Here is a 19663-nt window from a genome sequence, read left to right on the forward strand (position 1 = left end):
TAAGCTAGAGGAGGCAGAACTTTATCTGTGACTCGTCTGCCTTTCATAGCTGCTTCTTTTTTTAACGTTTCAGGGTTAGAAGTCGAGGCCTTGTGGCTTCTCTCTCAGTTGCCGGTGCGCTGCATCTGTGTCACATGCCTCACAAAATCTGAAACATGTTCTTTCCTGTCTGCCGAGCGCGCACCGGAGCTCTGTGTGCGCCAGGGCCAACGCCAGCCGACGTTTCCACTCCAACTGCAACCGCTGAGAGTTGAAAACATGGTCGTCCCTCCACGCCTACTTATGTTTACGCAGAAGTAAGCCCCACTGATTTCAGTGGAACTTGCTCCCCAGTCCGTTTGTTTAGGATTGCAGCCCAAGTGTGTGACTTTCCAGGACGTAACACAAACCCTGTTAGAAACTTGGCAGCGGCAGCCGGAGAGGTTTTTCGCCTGCGAGCACACATTTCGATCACTTTGGGGCCAGCAGAAAGCCACGCATTGCTCCGCCACCCATTGGCCCAGGAAAACAGCACGGACTTCCAGCCCCGGCCCCCCTCTGCTGCCGCGCCAGGTGTGTGTGTGTGTTTTAAGTGGGGGGAGGAAAAAAAAATCTTAATTTCAATGTCTTTTGTTTTCCTGATGGTGAAATCAGGCGTGCAAGAGTGGTCAGAGCCTCTGTCTAAGGCCAAGCCAAGGTGGCCTTGTTTTGTTATTCAGATTTCTACATTCCCATTAAAGCAGGCTCCCAGGAAGCGGCGGCCACGGCTTGATTTAACGCACACTCAAGCAGGGCCATTCAGAGCTCGGGAGAGCGCCGGGTTATTTATAGGCTTTTTCCTCGGCGCTGTGCGCCGCCGTAGCCAAGCAGACCGCTAATGAATTTAATCCTGGCGACACCCTTAGGAAGGAGAAAAGGACTGAGTCACGGGCCGAGGTTGATCAGGCCCGGGGCCTCCAGCGCGGCGCGGCTCCGGTGATTGATTACGTGCCTTGCCAAGAGACCGGCCTGCTGCTTCGGGATGCAGCGCTGCCTGGAAAAGGGGCCAGCGGGGAGCCACGTGGAGTTCAGAAAAGAAGGGCCGGTGCCGTGTGAATCCATTGTCGCGCCAAACAGCCAGAGCGAGGCGAAAGGCTGCAGCTACGCGGTTCCCCTCGCTTCCCAGCTCCGCAGAGAGGCGCCTCCGGCCCGTCCTCCACAGCAGCGCTGCCTTCAGGAGGTCTTTAAACGCTCGGCGTGCCCGCAGCGGCTGTTTTTTTGGCGTGGATTTCCCTCTCCGACGCTTTCGGTCCCGAGGAGCTCCAGCGTCTACAGCTCGCTGGCTCCGCTCGCTCTCCAATGCTCCTCTTCTCTCCCCCCACCCCAGCGCAACGCACAACGGCCTGACCCGAGGGTCAGCTCTCCGAGGAGGCGAGGGAGGAAGGGAGGGAAAGAGGCCTGGCGATTTGCGGCCTCAGTTCCTTCGGCGAAGGCTCCCTCGGCGATTCTGCTTAGCAAAACACAGGCGGGGTGAACGCGGGGCAGGGGGTAGACTTAGCGACCGAGACGGACCCCCCCCCACACACACACAATGCCTGAGGAGCTCGGGAGGCGTTGCGTTTGCAACCTCTGGGAATCCTCACCGGGTGGGGGTGGGGAAGACAGGCACTCAAGGAGGGTAAAATAAAATCTGAAAACAAAAACAACCCGCCTGATCGCTAAGAACTTGCTTAGAAAGACCCTGCGCGAGCAAATGTTCCGGGTCCTTGAGACGCGGAACGTCTAGGCAGCTCGGTCCATCATAAACTGGTTAAACAATGGCGTTAATGAAACCAGTCTTACAATCCAAGGACTTCGACTCAGTTGTGTTGCTCGGCAGGCAGGTTCAGTATTTCCACGGTATTTTTTATTTTATTTTTAAGGAATTTGTCCTTTCCTTTTCTGAAGGCTCGACCATACACACTCAGAGACTCAGAATGTTTTTTGGGGGTTAGAGCCGCCGCACATACTGTCGTGACCATATTCAAAGGTTCTTCAGAAAATTAAACGGATATGATTTTAAAACCGTTTTAAATACAGAATCAACCCACTTTGCAAGCATACATCTACACTTGCTTGTCCAGAAAAAGAAGTGAAAGTAAAAGCAGGGCATTTCGACAAGGACTCCCTTTTTTATCTCTGGATACAGGGGAAATGCAGTTTCCCCTTTTTTTATCTCTGGATACGGGGGAAATGCATATGTATCTAACAGAGGCCTTCCACCCCCACCGCCATCCAGCTGCATGTCTGTACCTCACGTGTGCTCCGTCTAATAACTTTTAATGTCTAGCCCTAAAACGTCTTTATAAAAAATAGCTTTACAATGTAATGGGCCAGGTGTCCTTGCACTCGTTGCCGGAGATTGAAAAAACGTGTAGGATGGTTTTCAGATGCAAAGCTCATAAACTGGGAACAATATGCAACCCACCCCCTCCATATCGGATTTTAAACTCCACTTCCAGGCACCTCTGGAGGAAAACCTTCCCGACGCATTTGCAATGCACACACTTCATTGGCAACTTGTTTCTTTACTCTCCCCTCCCCTCCCCCTTAAGAGTATTTGCCCTCCAGCTTGGGAAAGCGATGCCTTTTTGCCATTTCTATCAGCTGGTTTTAAGAAGCTGAAAAGCTTGTGTGCCCAGCGTTTCGGGTTACAAACGGTAGATATCTTTCACTTCTGCTTTGAAAGCGAAGAGGAGGCTTTCCACCCCTCCCTCTCTCTTGCAAGCTAAAAATAAAATCCAACAGAATATTAGCTTTCTGGCTAGAAATAGGTATCAAAACAATCAAGCGATTATTCATGAGATAAGAACTTGGGGTTTAGGTTTCCAAATCCTTCTAGCAGACTCTACTTTTAAGAATCTCCTGCTTTCCATTAAAACGTAAGAGATTCGCATAATTAAAGAAGGAAACTGCATACTGAGTAAGCAACTTTTTTAATCAAGGCAAATGTTGCTAGGGACCGGATTTAAACATTTCCCCTTCTTTCCCACAGATTCCTGGACTTCGCGAGGAACAGGCTGGCGCGCTCGTCGGCGTTGAAATAGCTAATCTCTCGGGATGCCGCAGCTCCTAGCATACTTACCTAGGTATAAACAGCTTATGCAGGCAACATAAGAGTGTTTTAAGGACGCTGGAGCGAAAATTAAGAGCGAGGGCTTGGTATAATCACCTCTGTAGTCAGTGACAATAAAATTCCATTCAATTCCACCCGGCTGGTTTGTGCTCCCCTCCCCCCACGCCCTCCTCTTATAGCTAAAAACCGAGACACGTCTAATCCGAATCAGACAAATCCCGGACCCCAAACTTTCCTGACAAGCATGTTTAGGGTTGCAGCCCTGTCGGATTACCAGTGGAAGCTGCACTCTCGCGAGTAGGGACCCGATACCTCTACAGCGCAATCCTGTGGCACGTTTCCTCAGAAGCAAGTTCCACTGTGTTCAGTGTGGCTTACTACGAAGTAAACGTGCAGAGAGGAGGACTGCAGTGGGAGCCAGTGATTCCCCCCCTGATGCTGCACACACCATCCTGGTTAAAGAAGTGTCCCTGAATGAGCGAGGGGGCGCGCGCGCGCGCACCCCCAACACACACCACCACTTCCCGAAGTCTATAGGGTTAAATCTTGTAGCCGGCGCCGTGCTGTTAATTCCAGCAATCGCTAGGAAAGCCATAAAGAATCACGCGCTGTGCGAGGGAGAACCTAACAAGCGAGGATCAGTCAAGATGGGCGTCCTGAACCCGACATTTACTAGCTGACCTGCCGAGTCAGCGCTACCAAAGTAAGTAGATACGCAAGATAACGACCATCCCGGCGAGCGAGAGATCAAAAGGCCGGCAGAGAAATCTCCAGCCGGTACTAGAATTACAGCGAAGGAGGGGGGGGGACCCCTCTCGCCCCACCTTCCCAAGCGATTCACACGCCGTGACAAAAAACAAAAAAACAAAAACGTGTTTGGGAGTTTCAGAGGTGGGAACCACGCGGTACCTTGTTTAGACCCCAAGGGGGAGGGAATCTGTTCTGGGGGCACTCCGAAAAGTAGCTTCTTGAGAACCGAATGGTTCTCCTCACCCAGAAAGGCTCGAGGGCAAAGGGGCGAGAAGGAAAGCCCCACGTCGGAGTATGAAAACAGCGACTGGTGGTAAAATGAAGGATGTTGAAGAGTCGTGGGTGCAGGGGGTACACTGGAGGGGAACGGTGGCTTGCGTGCTTCTGGAAAGGAGAGATAAAGGGAAATTGCTCGTTTGGAGGGAGTCTTTAAATACAGGCTGGGATGAAAGCGGGACACCACACAGTTATCTAAAAAAAGGAAAGAAAAGAGAGGGCTGGAGAGGCATTTTCCCCCAGGGGAAGAGTGGTGGCCAGATAAGACTGGGGGAGAGAGAGAGAGAGAACACGAAGAAGACGTTCCACTTTGGGCAGGCTGTGCGCGACAATGGAACGCGCGCGGGTGGGGGGAAGAGGAGGGAGGGGGAGGGGAACAAAGAAACAGCCCATTTGGGGTTCTCAGGGAAACGCAGAGAGGCAGATGAACGTGGGGGGAAGGAGGAAGAGCGCGGTTTTCCACACCTGAGGAAATATCTATCTATCTATCTATCTTAGGCGCGTGAGGGGAGGAGGAATGAACAGGCAGCGCCGTCCTCCTTCCGCCTCATACAAGGTTATGAGGATGCCGTTTACGAGGTGGAGGGCTTCGCCTTCTCTCTCACCCCCCCTGTTTGAAAAGACTCTTAATGAAGGGCTGAGGAAAAAGGGAGAAAAGGGGTCGCGAACAACACACACGCGAGACGCGGGAAGGTGCTCTTGCCAGAAGCCGATATTGAGGCGGAGAAGAGCCCGCGCTCGCTCGGCTTGGCGAGGAGGTCGCGCAAGGGGGAGAGCGAAGCCTTCTGCCGCGGGCGAAAAAAGGAGAGGAAGCCGGGCGGGCGGGCGGGCTGGCTGGCGGGGGTCTGGCTGCGCCTGCTGCTGCTGTTGCCGCTGCTGCCGGGGCTTTGACAGCTTGGCCAAGCGGAGGGAGAGGAGCTTTATGGTAATTGCGGCTCTCTCTCCACTGGCCTTCTGGGTAGCGAGCCAAGCCGAGCCGAGCAGGGAGTCTGGGAGGGGGCGGGAAGAGACTTTCCCCCCTTTTTTCCACCTCGCCTGGTCAAAAAGGAGAGCGGAGTCTCCTCAGGGCGCCCTCAGGCAGGGCAGGGCAAGGCAAGCAGAGCGAGGAGGAGAAAGAGGGGAAGGGGGGGGGGGAAAGCAGCCAGGAAACGCCGCGGTGTGGAGGGGGAATCAATTAAGGAGAGAAAGCGAAAAGCCTTGGAGAAAGGGAAAAAAGGAAAGAAAAGAGGCAGCTCCGGGAGAGCGCGCGCGCGGGGGAAAGAGAAGCCTCGCTGTTGCTGCTTGGGAGAGTGGAGTGGAGGTGGCTCTGCTGCCGCTGCCGCTGCCTCTACTGGCGGCTCCCTGAGTGCTGAGCCCGCCGGGGGGAGGGGAGGGAAAGAGGAGAGGGCGGGGAAGGGAAGGAGGAGGCGGTGGAGGAGGAGGAGGCGAAGGGGGGCAGCGTGCAGCAGACGGAGCCTGCTCTCCCAGCGGCAAGGTGAGGAAGAGCGGCTTTCCCGGTGGATTAAATCCCCAGAGCCAGCCCAGCCACACACACGCACACGCCGCCGCCGCCGCCGCCAGGACGCGGGGCTCTTGCCAGGGAAGAAAGAGCATGTAGGCGCCGTCGCCAGGAGCCGTCGAGCCCAGCCCGGAGCAGCCACACCAGCAACATGGCGCTGCCAGAGCCGAGCCGTCGGGCAGCCGGAGGGAGCCTGCTGCTGGCGGGGTGCTGAGCCCAAGCGATAGTCAAGCGGGGTGACCGTAGGTCTCGCTCCCCCCCCCTTCCAACCCGCGCAGCCCCAGCTGCCCTGCCGAGGTCCGCCGGTGGCCGGATTGTCCGACGTGGGGGCAGCCCGGGTCTCTCTCCTCCCCCCCCCCTTGGGCTCGGAGGTTGGCAAACTTTTCTCGCCCTCCCAGACTGAGAGTGGCTCGCTTTGGAGAGGATACGCTACAAGCGACGCCGGAGCAACTCCGCAGCGGCATCTCCGGAGCCGAGGCTAAGGTCAGCGCTCTCCCCTTTGAACTCCTCTCTCTCTCTCGCGTCTCTCTTTCTCTCTCTCTGCGGAAACGCCGCGACGGCCAAGTACCAAAAAGGGCGACGATCGCATGCGGTACGCTTGAGTCTTGGTACACTTCTCCCGTGTGTGGGGAGGGGGGACCTCGACGAGGCGACCTTTTTCCTCAACACCCCCCGCCCCCAGACCTGGCTGGGGTGCGCCTGTGTGTGTGTGTGTGTGTGTGTGTGTGCGCGCGTAGGAGAGAGAGCGCGCGCGTTGGTCCCAGCCTGCCTCTCCTCGGTTGGGATCGTTGCCAGAATGTCTCTCAACCTGAAACGATCCGGGCTCCGAGGAGGAGGGCGGCGTGGAGGCGAAGGAGATGTTCGCGAGCACAGCGGTCACCGCCTGAATGCGCCTTGGCCGGGTAGAGGCGGGACGCGGAGGCGTCGGGTGGGGGGAGTGCTCCGAGGGGCGGGTGTGTTGCGCGGGTTTGTTGAAGTTTGCAGGGTTGTGAAGAGGGGCGCGAGGTGGGGGGGGGGAGGGAGCGAGCGACGAGGAAAGGGGAAGCTGCCGGTCGTGCTCTGTCGGCTCCAGCAGGAAGGAGGTGGCGGGCGGAGGGGGATCGAGAGAAGAGGCTTCCCGGCGTCTCGCTCCTCTTTTATCTTTCGGATTTGGAAAGGGCTATAAAAGCCCCACCTCTGGCAGCCGCCACTTCTGGGCTCCCAGGGGGACAGGGGAGAGTGGGTGGAGGGGAAAGGAGCGTTTTTGGAGAGCTGCTTGGCTCTCCTTTTGGCCCACCGGCAGCGAAGTTCAAAGATGAGTACCGGGAAGAGACAGCCAACGTGATTGAGGTAAAAAGAGGCTCTCGCTTTCGGTGCGTGTGTGGGGCGTATTTGTTGCTTTTCTAAACGCTCTTGGAAAGAGACTGCGGAGGCTGTGGGAGCTTTTCTTCCCGGTTGTTTTCGAGGCCACTTTTTTGAGGGGGGTGTCGGAGTCGGCTGGGCGGGTTGGGGGGGGGAAGGGAGAATAAACGAGAAGGTTCGGGGGCGGCGGAGAGGCGATGTTCTAGAGCTGGTGGTTCCAGTTCAAAGACTTTGTGTTGCTAGTCTGGGGTGGGGGTGGGAAGAGGTCCAGAGCCGCCGTTAGGAATTTCGGGCGTCCTTTGCACCTTTCATTTCTGGCTCCGGGGAGGTTGAGAACTTGCCTCCCAGGAGCGGATGGCGGAGGCTGTTGGCTGGAAAACCCTAGCCAACTCCGGGGTTGCTTGCGCTCGGCATCTGAGGCACGTAGCTTGTTTGTTGCGAAGCCAGTCCGGGGGCGATCTCTAGCTTTGCGAAGCCTTCGCCTTTCGTTTCTGCCTCGCCGGCTGCGTCTCAGATTCAGAAAAGCGAGGTATGTGGGTGGAAGGAAGCGGTGGGGGGGGGAGGGCGAAGAGAGAGTGGAGGGAGGCGTAGATCGGAAAACCCCAAAACCCCTTGAATCAGAAGCTGCGAGGGAAATACGTGCTGGTGTTTTAATGGCAATCGCCTCGGAGCTTGTTTCCGTATTTAATTCTCCCGAGCAATTCCCGCCTCGGCTCTCCATCTGCTCGGTGGAAGCCCCGCAGCTTCGCGTTCGCCTCCCTTGGCAAAAGGGCGGTCTGCGCTCGTTCTGGTCGCGCGGGCTGGATCTGTCAAGGTTTTGTAAACTTTTCCATGAGGCCTAGGCCAAAGGGCTCCTTAGACGGGCCCCACGAAGACTATCTGCCAGCAGAGATAAGGAGAGCGAGACTGCTCCCCTCCCGCATTGTAAGGGGAGTAAAGCGAAGCGCCCTTGCAAGATCGCCCTGGGACCTTGGAGACAGAGCCCCGAGGCCAAACTAAGTTGTCCCCGGGGAGTGGGGGTGGTGTCTACATTCAGCATTGCCGAAGTGGATCGGCTCCCACTCCCCCCCCCCCATATTTGCATGCTGTTAATCTTGGGAGTCCCGCTCCTGGAGGCGGCTGCTTCCAGCTTTGCGCTTTCGTTCTCTCTTACACACACACACACACACACTCCTGGAGGCGGCTGCTTCCAGCTTTGCGCTTTCGTTCTCTCTTACACACACACACACACAGTTCCGTCTAGGCAATGTTGGTGCTGGCAGACATGCCTGCGGGATGCGGTGCCCTCGCGATAGGGCCTGGTGGTTATAAGAGCTCCCGTCCCTTGCCTTGTGCTCCCTTAATTGAGGCCAGTGGGACCGCTCTGGAGTAAAGCAGGCCAGGAGGACTGGGCTCAATTAAGGTTTTGTCTTTTTGTTTGTTTCCTCTTTATCAGCCTTGTGGGGGTGTTATGTAGGTGTTTTAAGTGGCAGCTGGTGGGTTTTGTCTTTTTGCGAACAAGACAACCTTAATGGCTTTTCGGCGGACCGTAAAAAGCAGGACTTGGAATTTCCTCCCCGCCCTCCATCCCGCAAGGTTTGCCACAGTAGACGAGATCTTTGAATTGGTGACTGGGAGTTAATTAGGAAGTATCCTCTGGATCAATGAGTTGCACATCCCATTAGCTATTTCCCAGCTCTTTGCAGAATCGGCCTTTCCATCTACTAAGCCGGAAACTGCCTCCTTTTCGAGCTGGGGTCAGATAGAGTCAAGGAGTTTTTGGACAAGCAAAGAAGAGTGGAATCTGGGAACCAGCCCTTCCGACGCAATGATTAAGTTCTCCACTCTCTGGAAGGCCTGGAATCTCGCCTCTCCCCCTCTTTCCCCACACTTTCTCCGAGGGGAGCCCAGGCCCTTCGCCCAGGGCAACTGCGGGACACGAAACGTGACGCGCGCATTTAGCGTGCGCTAAACAGGGACGGACAAAACCCCGTTTGTCAGCCATGAGGGTGGGCTATTTCAGGGGTCTCTGCATACCCACCAGCTGTTGGTACTGCGGATGATGGTTCTTTATTACCCCATTTCATCTCGAAGGTGAGGTGCGGTGCTGCTGGAGGAGGAGAGAAAAGGGAAGGCGGCTTTTTCTCTCCCCCCCCCCCGGTATTGTTTCGCTCGCCTGTGATAGATCGGTCTAGACAGCCGTCCAAGCTCCCTGCGAGCGGAAGAACCGGAGCCTGAAAGGGAGAGTGGGGGAGTCGCAAAGGAAAAGGTCACCGCGAGATTCGGTGCGTGTGGATGTGTGTGTTAACCCTTCAGGAGTCAGAAACCGAGGTAGATTTTTCCGCGTGAAGGGTTGAGGCTGGAAGTTGCAGAAATCTTCTGTCTCCAGGGGGAGGGGAAGTTGGGAGAGACCGAGGCGCGATCCCCCTCAGGCTGCTCTCGATGCTCCGTGAAGATCACTTTCCCACCATCAGGAACCTCCTTTTCTAGCCGAGTGCCAGATTCTTCCGTTCCCAGAAGTTTCGTCGTTTGGGAACTCCGCTGAGCGCGCTTAACCCCGTGTCCTGTTGGGGCAGAGCCAGGCAAGCACAGAGAAGCACAAGGCGAGCCAGGCGTGGTGGTGGAGGAGGAAGAAGAAGGGGTGGGGGTCGAGCTGGAGCAGGAGATCCACTCAGCGCTCTCTTCTCCATTCTGGGGAGGGGGGAGGAAGGAGGAGGGAGGGATAGCTCACAAGGACAAAGCCAGAGCGGAGAATTCGGAGCCACTCCGGCCAAAGACCTCCAGGCGAACAACCTCAGGAGCAGAACCCAGCTCTCCCTTGCTTAGAAATGGGGAGTGGGTGGTGTGGGTGCTTTGTTTTTTGAGTGCCCAGTAGGGACTGACTTTGTTCCATACGACGGGGCTGGGCGAGCCTCACCTGTGTTTGGTCAATATATAAGCGGAGAGAGCCGGGGCAAAACTTACCTGCGGCTGCCTTGAGACACATTAGACTTGACAGAAGCAAACTGGGGCTCTGGCTCTCTGTGCGCGCTTCTGTTTGGGGTCTCCTTTCTGTGAGAAGGGCTGGTGGGTGGGAGGGGAAGAGCAAAGCCCTTCTCTGCGGAATATAAGCGCGCCTGCCTTCGGAGCTCCCCTCCCCCCCTTCCCACAGACATCGGCTGCCCCCGAATAAGATTCTCTGGCCCTTTATCACCCCTGGAGGAAAGCTGCTTTGCGTTGGATTTGCCCGCGACGCGGCTCAGTTCTTTCCCTCTTTGTCTGGAGCCCTGGCTCGCAGCGCTCCAGCCCTCGCTGGAAAGCTTCCCGACGAGGAGTCCGCGCAGAGCCAAGCAGGCAGCTCGACAGTTCTTTGCACGTCACATCTAAATACATCGGTAATTAGATGGAAGCACCGCCGGAAATGATAGATTGGCTGCATAGCTAATAGGGACGAGGACAAATAAAGCCTACAGCGTCTCTCCCCCACCTCCTCCCCTCTCCCCTCTTCTCGCTTGCTCCCTCCCTCCCTCGGATAAGTGGGCCCCTGGAAATCAAGCCCACGATCTGGAGCGAGAACTGAAATTACACGTCGTCCGTTTTAGGGCTGTAATCAACCACGCAGATGAGAGTCTCGGTTGCTCCCCTGCTGCCTGCAAGCAGTTCTTCTTGAACGTGTTTGCTGCATGATTGTGGGAGGAGGGAACTCGGAGTCTTTTTAAACCCCTCTGGGTGTCTGCTAGCTAAATATATACACCTAGGAGAGCGAGCGAGCGAGCGAGGGATGGGAAGGAGCGGGTGCGGGGGGGGGGAGGGGTGTGAGAATCCGATCATCTAATCAAGCCTCAGTCCCTGCGGCTGCATTTCCCACACCCTTGCGCTTAAGCCGGTTAAGCTCCCTTTGCGACGTTAATGGGCCTCGCTACACAGACGTAATTTAAGCGCCTCCTGGATCGCAGGCACAGGAAGCCTTTCCAGGGAGTCGTAAACGGCGGAGCAGCTAGCGCCTGGATTATAAAGATAGTAGATGGAAGCAAACCCCGTCCATTTCAGGGCCTCGGGTTGTGCCTGTGGAAGTTTTCTCTCCTGGAAATCTGATGGCTTCCTCACTTCTCTTTCTGTTTAGGATCTAAGGGCTAACCTGCTGTGGGCAGTCCAACGTGGCGCTGCTTCGAAGTACTTGCTTTGGGAGCATCTTGCTCCCCCTTTCCCAGCCTAGCCTTTTCCCTCTAATGGGATTTCCCGCCCCCCCCCTTATTTCAGTGTTTTCCACAGCGCTTCGCATGCCCTTGGCTCTAAATAACTGTAGCAGCTGCAGAAATACTGAAGGAGCAGCGAGCAATCTGTGGCTTTACTGTAGGTGTTTAGGGGCTCAGGGCATGGGGCTTAGAGTCCCGCTACATCTCTCTCTTCCCCCCACCTTCATCCGGCCAGTTTGCACTTCTAATTTAAAAGTCCCTGTTGCAATCGCCACAGCCTTCCTACAGCGTTCTGTAAACAGGAGGGTTGAAAAGGGAGCTCCCCACAGACACTATGATGCAGGGCGTATTTTTTTTGATGGCGTGCCTAACTTCAGGAACAAGAGAGCAAGGCCCATTTTCAAGGCCAGCCAACGCCTGTTTTCTGTTGTGGCCAGTCAAAAGACCCCCGGCTTCAAAACACATTTGGTTTAGCGGCTGGAGTGTGCCGTGTAAATTTGGAAAATTCATTTCTCCAGTTTAGTCTTGACGGGGCACCCTCCGCCTCTGTATACGGTTATCTGCGTGATGAGGAGAAGGTGATATCAGCATACAGTAGTACCTCGGGTTACATACGCTTCAGGTTACAGACTCCGCTAACCCAGAAATATTACCTCGGGTTAAGAACTTTGCTTCAGGATGAGAACAGAAATCGTGCAGCGGCAGCAGGAGGCCCCATTAGCTAAAGTGGTGCTTCAGGTTAAGAACAGTTTCAGGTTAAGAACAGACCTCCAGAACGAATTAAGTTCTTAACCTGAGGTACCACTGTAGTAGTTTAGCTATTCGCTCCTTGGAGGGAGGGTGAGAAACCCAAAAGACCTTATATCGCAAGACCTCATTCCTAAAGTGTCCTGTGCATTTTATCAGAGGCAACTTGCGCAGCCATTTTGAACCCTCAAGAGTGCTTTAAGAACATCCTCAGTATTCCTTAATAACACCTCTGTAATGTAGGCTAGTGTTGTGTTTGGCTTGCCCAAGGTCACCTAGGCTGCCTACACAACATACATTTAAGGCACGCACCTCCAAGAACCCTGGGAACTGTGGTTTGTTAAAACTGCTGAGAATTGTAGCTCTGAGAGGGTAAACTACAGTTCCCAGGATACTTGGGAGTGGGTGCTTCATATGTGCTTTTAAGGCATGATATGCGTAGTAGTGACTTCCTACTAGGTGAGCTGAGATTTGAGCAGGGTATTTCCAACCTGACACTCCTTTCTACACAACACCACCTCTCCACCGGAAGATACGGCTCTGATAAAGGCTTTAATGGTCAGCTGGGGCAAAGGCATTTAGTTATAGCTGAGTTGGGGACTAGGCTGGAGACAACCCTCCTTCTTAAAATAAGCCCTCTGGGTTGTTTTTTTAATGGTCTGGCTTTTGCTGTGGGTTGGAAGGTGTTAACCGAATGTGGAAATGAACTGAAGCATTTTAGAAGCCCCCTTGGAATCAGGCCCCTATCTATCTATCTATCTATCTATCTATCTATCTATCTATCTATCTATCTATCTATCTATCTATCTATCATCTATCTTGTACAGCAGGCTTGCTTGTCCCTGCTTCTGTTCAGCGGCTGCTTGCTTGGTTTACATACCAGGCGTCGCGGCGCAACGCACCATCTCGCGTTTAGCCCTCCATTTCCAGGGAGGCCTCACAAACAGCCATGCAACACGATCGGCACCGCAGCCTCCGGTGCTTTCGCCTGCTGGGCTTGCTTGTTAAAAATAAATGCTAGTGGTAGCGAGGGTGGGAGAGAGAAGGTGGGGAGGAGGGGAGGCGGTGGGTGGGTGCGTATGTTCCTCCTCTTCCTTCCTCTCCGCGCAGTGTTGCACTAGCCAGTTAAATAGATCAAGCAGATTATTTCCAGAGAGCCAGACTAACGTCGTTCTCTCTCTCTCTCTCTCTCTCTCTCTCTCTCTCTCTCTCTCTCTCTCTCTCTCTCTCTCTCGTGTGTGTGTGTGTGTGTGTGTGTGTGTGTGTATACTACATCCGAAGGAGGAGGGGTGGGAGGGAGGAAGAACGCTAGAGCCCTCCCTGACTCGAGTGTGGAGCGGAGGCCTCGTTTGCAGACAGGGGGAGTTCCCATTTCCGCGAGCAGCGCTGGCTGCGTTTAATCCTTGTGTGTCCTTTCCCCCAAGCCGGGCTGATAAACGAGAATTACGCTGAAGCGACCTCCCTTTTCCTCGGCCCTGTTCAACTGTCGGGCCCTGAATTGCAAGCAAGCGAGCGAGCAAGCAGCCGGGGCGTGCTTTCCTGGCAAAAGTTAACGAATGTTTCACAAGGGCTCCTCTGGCGTGCGCTTTGACTCTTCCTTAATGGATGAGCTGACTTTCGGGCAGAAAGCAAGGAGGCCACCAAGTCGAAAGGAGCGAGCAGCACCCCCCCCCCATCCACACCGCGTAGAAAATCATCTTGTCCTCTTGAAGCGTCTTCGTTTTCCTTATTTGCTAGGGAACCAAAGTACTTTGCAGCTTAGGCAACACACACGGCTAAACTAAAATTCCTGATCGCTTGAGAAACCTATGCACGCGGTTCTTGCCTTGTCAAAGATTAGAAAGCCAGGGCAGAAAAGCGGTGATAGCTGCGGCAGCAGCTCATTTCCTGGCCCTTCCGCTTGCATTTAAATTATGCACACACACCTGGCCCATTTCATCCACTGCGGTGCTGTGAGGAGGGCAGGTAGGAGGAAGCCCGCGTGGAAGACGATCCTTTGGCTGCATGAAATATAATTTCGTGATCTGCAAGACACTTTCCAGTATAATCTCATTATGCACCACAGGCTCCCGGTGTTATTTTGTAGGAGGCGGACAATGATCAATTTACATTGACCTGGGGCTGGGCAAGCTTTTAGATGGTAATTGCCATATTGATTTGCATGAGAGGGAGAGAAAGGGGTGGGGAAGGGGAAGGGGAAGACTGGCTAAAATTAAACACCGGAAGCTAAATTAAACTAAATTTAATGTCTAGGCACAAACGTAAAAGACCTGCTAAACTCCTGGGTTCTTAGCTAGGCGTCTATTTTTAGAACTGTGGAACTTGGAGGAAGAGGGAGATGGCTCGGGTCGCTTTGAACGTTATCCGGCTCTGCTCCAGAGAGCGAGAGTGGGAATCCTGAGCGATCCCGCCGTGGAAACCCGCGCGAGTCCCTTGGAAGAGTTCCGACCCTTGATGGAATTTCGGCCGTGTCCTCTCATACGTTATTAAGTAAAAAAAGAATATATAGGATCGCGAGTGAGCCTTGTCTTCCAGAAGGCAAGGACAAGGTTTTAATTTGATCATAAGGCAATTAGAGGAGAAAAATACAGAATCCGGCAGCAGTCGCTTCCCTGGAAACTGGCTGTGCGGAGAGTTGAGTGTAGTCAGCGAACCGTTAGGAAAGGGGGTGGGTGACTGTTCCGCTCTGCGGCACATCTCCTTAGAGGAAAGCATTCCGTGCACTTTGTATCGCCTTAATTTAGTAGCAGCAGGAGAGCTGGGCGGGGGAGGGGAGGCACCCCACTTCCTCCCAAAGTGCGCTGCAGCCGCTCTCTGGAACACGCGTGCAAAAGAAGCCACAAAACAGCGTTGACCATTTATATTGGGGACACTTCTCTTCGCAAATGTTCTCCGTGCAGTTGGATCCTATGCAAGCTTGTTCATTGGGGGGTGTGTGGGTTCATTCAAATAAATATGGATAGGATTGCAGCTTTGACCTGCTTTACTTAGTGTCTAAAGCTACAGTCCCCCCGTGCACGTTTTTCTGGGAGTAAGCTTTAATTAAGGCGATGAGACTAGCTTCTCAGTTACCTTGCAATTTAAGCACATTTAACTTGTGGGCATTAAGATTAGCCAAAAATTTGAGGTGGGTGTGTGGGAATTAAAAGGGGGTGGAAAGAGTGCCTGTGTCTGGACAGAAAGACTTTGGCGATCCCACCCACCATCGCACCCTATATGTTTTGACTATATGCGATTTTAGCTTTAGGCGGGATCCTTGAGCGCAATGCCTGACTACCGTAAACGGAGACAAACAAAAACAGAACAAAAAACCTGGCCACTCCTCTAACACCTAAATCCGAAACAAATTAGTTGGAAGGAAGGCCTGCTAAAATAACTGGGGCTTCCATCCAAGTCTTTAGGGCTGATGTCTTAAACCTCAGTGCTTTCATTTGTGTGCTGTTGTTGTTTAACTTGAAAGCATTCTGCTATTAGTCAGTCCCGCGGCTACGGCAGCACGGAAAGATCCTGTTTTACTCAGAAGCTAGGCCCACTTTGCTCAGTTAAGCCTTCTCCTTGAAGAAGTGCGCAAAGGACTGCAACTTCAGATTCCTAAAAATGCACAAACTGGGATACTTGTCAGACTTCAGGAACAGAATACTCTGCTGCTATTTCTTTTGTTTAAGGAGGGAGAGCATGCCGACTTAATGTTTCTTTTGAAGGGTACAGCTCTAGTGATCAGGAATAAAATCAGTTTCCCACATCTGAACAAAATTGCAGTTGTGGCTGCCCTTAGGATGGGAGGCACTTGAAAAGTGAAGGAAAGTGAATTGGTAGAGTTCAGGCTATATTTACTTTGTGCTTGTTTTGGTGGGGGGGGGGAGAGAAGTAAGCGGATGTTGTCTATTTTTGCACTGCAAGGTTGTGCTTTCCATCAAGGAAGTGAATTGTAGGCTTAGATGAAAACAATCTTGCTTAGGCTTTTCAGAAGACTTCAGTGGTGTTATTAAATGCAGGAGGGGGTGCAGGCTTAGAGAAGCAAACTTGCTTGCTTGGAAGTAGGTCATATCCGACATCCTATGCACACTTCCTTGGAAGTAGTTTCCATTAAAATCCTTGGGGCTTTCTTCAGAGTAAATATTTAGGATGGATTGAAACTACCCAAGCATTAAACAAACAAACAAACAAACAAACAAACAAACAAAAACAGGGTAGCTTATAATAATTCCCTGCATAAATTCAACCAGGGATATCTAAGCCACATTAAACCCACATTCATAGAAAGTGAGATTTGGAGCCCAGATTATTGACAGGGATTGACAGATTCCTGGGGGCTTGTAATGGCCCTATTTGATGGGGCACTATATTTGGGGCTGTGCTGGTTTCAATTCTGATGTCTGTATATATAGATCTGAGCATGCACAGCCTATAATAAGACCTTAAGAAGTGCAGTGCTGGACCAGACTGGGGGTGGGGGGAGATGCGTTTAGTCCGGCATTCTCTTTCAACAGTAGCCAGACTGATGCCTCTGGGAAATCTACAAGCAGGGCAGGAAGGCAACACAGCTGTCCCCAGACTCTGGTATTTATGTAATAATAATAATTTTTTAATATATGTGGCCTGCTCGTCATTGACAAACAAACCCAGTGTGAGATACAATTAATAATATATAAAAATTGCAGTATTCCATAAGACAAAAAGGGGAGCAGATAATAAATCAACACAACCAGCAGCTCTGCACAAATGATAGCATAGAAGGAGTCTTACTGGCACTAATACCCACAAATGCCTGGGTGAAAAAGTAGGTCTCCAGCTGGCAGCAGAAAATATTCTGGTACATTGGCCTTTGAAAATGGGGGTTCCATTTAGCTATCATGTGATGGAGCTGTGATATCATCTTTATGCATTTATTTAACACATTAAAAGCCATCCTATTTAGTGGCATTACCACATCCTGTGACAGTGAGTTCCATAAATTTACTTTTGTACAGTATTTACTTTTGTCAGGTCTGAATTGACTTCTGATTCATTTCATTGGGCAATCTTAAATTCTAGTATTTTGAGAGTGGAGAAACTTTTTTTTAAAAAACATACATCCTCTTCAAACTATTCACAACTTTAAAAGTCTTTATCCTGGTAAGGAATTTGTCCGCCTTCTGTGTACCTTTTCCAATTCTATAGTTTCCTTATTTAGAGGGGGCAATAGAATTGCATGCAGTGCTCCAAAGGTGGCCACACCACAAATATCCATAAAGGCTGAAAGGCTTATACTTCTAGCCCTGTTTGTTCGGCACACTTGCATGTAAACAGTGATGTAGAGGCTGGTGTGTCACCTCAGCCTATTCACAGCCCTCAACAAACTTGAAGGCAAAAGTCTGAAGCAGGGAGCCTCACCTATCTACTCATGGAGGCTTTATGTACAGCTCAGAACCCTGCCGTTTCTACGTCATGCTGGGAGCCTTCTTGCATGGAGGAGGGTTCCCTGCTTTAGACTTTCCCCCTCAAGTCCATGGAGGGCTGCAAAAAGGATAAAGGTGATGTACTGGAGAGGGCAAAGACCTGCAAGCCTGTCTCTGTTCCTCCTTGTATGATTGTCCAGATATGACTGCAGTGAATACCTAGAGTGGCAAGTTGACTTTGCCTCTTTCAATACAGTGGTACCTCGGGTTACAGACGCTTCAGGGTACAGACTCCCCTAACACAGAAATAGTACCATGGGTTAAGAACTTTGCTTCAGGATGAGAACAGAAATTGCGCCGCTGCGGCACAGAGGGAGGTCCCTATAGCTAAAGTGGTACCTCAGGTTAAGAACAGTTTCAGGTTAAGAACAAACCTCCAGAACAAATTAAGTTCTTAAGTACCACTGTGCTTCTGCACACTGACTGAGTTGGGTCCGTCTGTCCCCCCCACATTGATTTGTCTGCCATGATCCCTGGATCTTTCCTGGTTGGTCACTGCTAGGTCAGCTCCCATCATACGAAGTTAGGATTTTGTGCCCCAGTGTGCATCACTTTGCACTTAGATAGAATCTTGTTGGCCATTTGTCCATCTTGGAGTTCTTCATAGTTTACTTGGGATTTTACCAATCTGAAGGATTTGGATGTTATCCATAAACCTGGCTACCTCGTTACTTGTCCTGGATTTCAGATTGTCTGTGGGGGTGGGGGACAGGTCTCAAGTCTGATCCTACCCCACTGCTTATTTCTCTCAATTGTAGGAAATTGTTCCTTTATTTGTACCCTCTGCTACTCATACTTTAATCAGTTACCAATCCTTAAGAAGACTTGTCTGGATGGTAATAATAATAATAATAATAATAATAATAATAATAATAATACCACCCCTACCATATGGCTGGGTTTCCCCAGCCACTCTGGGTGGTTTACAACATATCTAAAAACATAATAAAAACATCCTTTAAAACTTCCCTAAACATGGCCGCCTTCAGATGTATTCTAAAAGTCAGATAGTTGTTTGTTTCACTGACATCTGAAGGGAAGGTGTTCCATAGGGAGGGAACCACTACTGAGGGCCCCATTACTGAGAAGGCCCTCTGCCTGGTTCCCTGTAATTTCGCTACTTGCAGTGAGGGCACCAGCAGAAGACCCTCAGAGGAGGACTTCAGTGTCCGGGCTGAGTGATGGGGGCAGAGATGCTCCTTCAGGTATACCGGGCCAAGGCCGTTTAGGGCTTTAAAGGTCTGCACCAACACTTTGAATTGTGCTCAGAAACGTACTGGAAGCCAGTAAAGATCCTTTAGGACCGGTGTTATATGGTCCCGGTGTCCACTCCCAGTCACCAGTCTAGCTGCCACATTCTGGATTAGTTGTAGTTTCTGGGTGACCACGTAGAGTGCATTGCAATAGTCCAAGCAGGAGATAACTAGAGCATGCACCACTCTAGTGAGACAGTCTGCAGGCATGTAGGGTCTCAGCCTGCGTACCAGATGGAGCTGATAAACAGCTGCCCTGGACAGAGAATTGACCTGTGCCTCCATGGACAGCTGCGAGTCCAAAATGACGCAGCAAGGATACTCGTTGCCAAGCACTGGAAATCCCAAGATTTACCCACACTGGAAGAATGGCAGATGCAACTGATAGACTATATGGAACTGGCCGAGATGACCGGCAGAATCCGAGACCTGGGAGAGGAGACGGTAGAAGAAGACTGGAAGAAATTCAAGATCTATCTACAAAAATATTGTAAATTGTATGAATGTTAAGAAGGATGCTAGATTATAAATAACTTGGCACCATTAAGCTAGAAGAAGTGAAGTATGAAGATAAGTTAAATTTAAGAAAAGACAAATTTTGGATAACTATCAGGCTAAATTTAATTTTTTAAGATTGAACAAACGATATCTAAAATTAGAGACACAACATTGGAAAATTAGATAACAAGATTGGAATTAAGGTGATAAATTGCTGGTTAAATATTTATAAATTAGGAATGCAGGAGCGGGAGATGTGAGGAAGTCCAAAGAAGTTAAGAAAATATGTTTATGATATGTGTTAACTTGTTTCTTTATTTGTATTGTAATTAAAAAAAAAACTTTCAATAAATATTTATAAACAAACAAACAAACAAAATGACTCCCAGGCTGCACACCTGTTCTTTCAGAGGCACAGTTACCCTGTTCAGGACCAGGGAGTCCCCCACACCCACCTGCCCCCTGTGCCCCAATAACTTCTGTCTTGTCAGGATTCAGCCTCAATCTGTTAGCCGCCATCCACCCGCCAACCGCCTCCAGACACTCACACAAGACCTTCACTGCCCTCACTGGTTCTGATTTGAAGGAGAGGTAGAGCTGGGTATCATCTGCATACTGGTGGACACCCAGCCCAA

At 51.6% G+C, this 19663-nt stretch overlaps 1 protein-coding gene and 1 long non-coding RNA gene across 7 annotated transcripts in view; both read left to right on the top strand.

The window, feature by feature from the left end:
- Positions 1 to 302: 302 nt before the first annotated feature.
- LOC309340255 lies at positions 303 to 3207 on the top strand. The gene is made up of 2 exons (XR_014155889.1): positions 303 to 552; positions 2993 to 3207. It is a non-coding gene; the product is annotated as an uncharacterized lncRNA (long non-coding RNA).
- A 495-nt stretch (positions 3208 to 3702) lies between these two features.
- The window catches only part of BCOR (BCL6 corepressor), a 98259-nt gene continuing 82298 nt past the window's right edge, over positions 3703 to 19663 (top strand). For 3 of the 6 annotated variants that reach the window (XM_081858849.1, XM_081858856.1, XM_081858857.1), the window contains exon 1: positions 5538 to 6080. The gene's annotated coding sequence lies outside the window, so the exon portion shown is untranslated. Of the gene's footprint in view, positions 3777 to 5536; positions 6081 to 6667; positions 6927 to 19663 lie in introns of those variants that run through there. The other 3 variants (XM_081858852.1, XM_081858855.1, XM_081858850.1) reach the window with 3 other exon arrangements.

This window comes from Podarcis erhardii (assembly GCF_964252035.2).
Source record: "Podarcis erhardii genome assembly, chromosome: 4".
In the NCBI taxonomy this organism is placed as follows: Eukaryota; Metazoa; Chordata; class Lepidosauria; order Squamata; family Lacertidae; genus Podarcis; species Podarcis erhardii.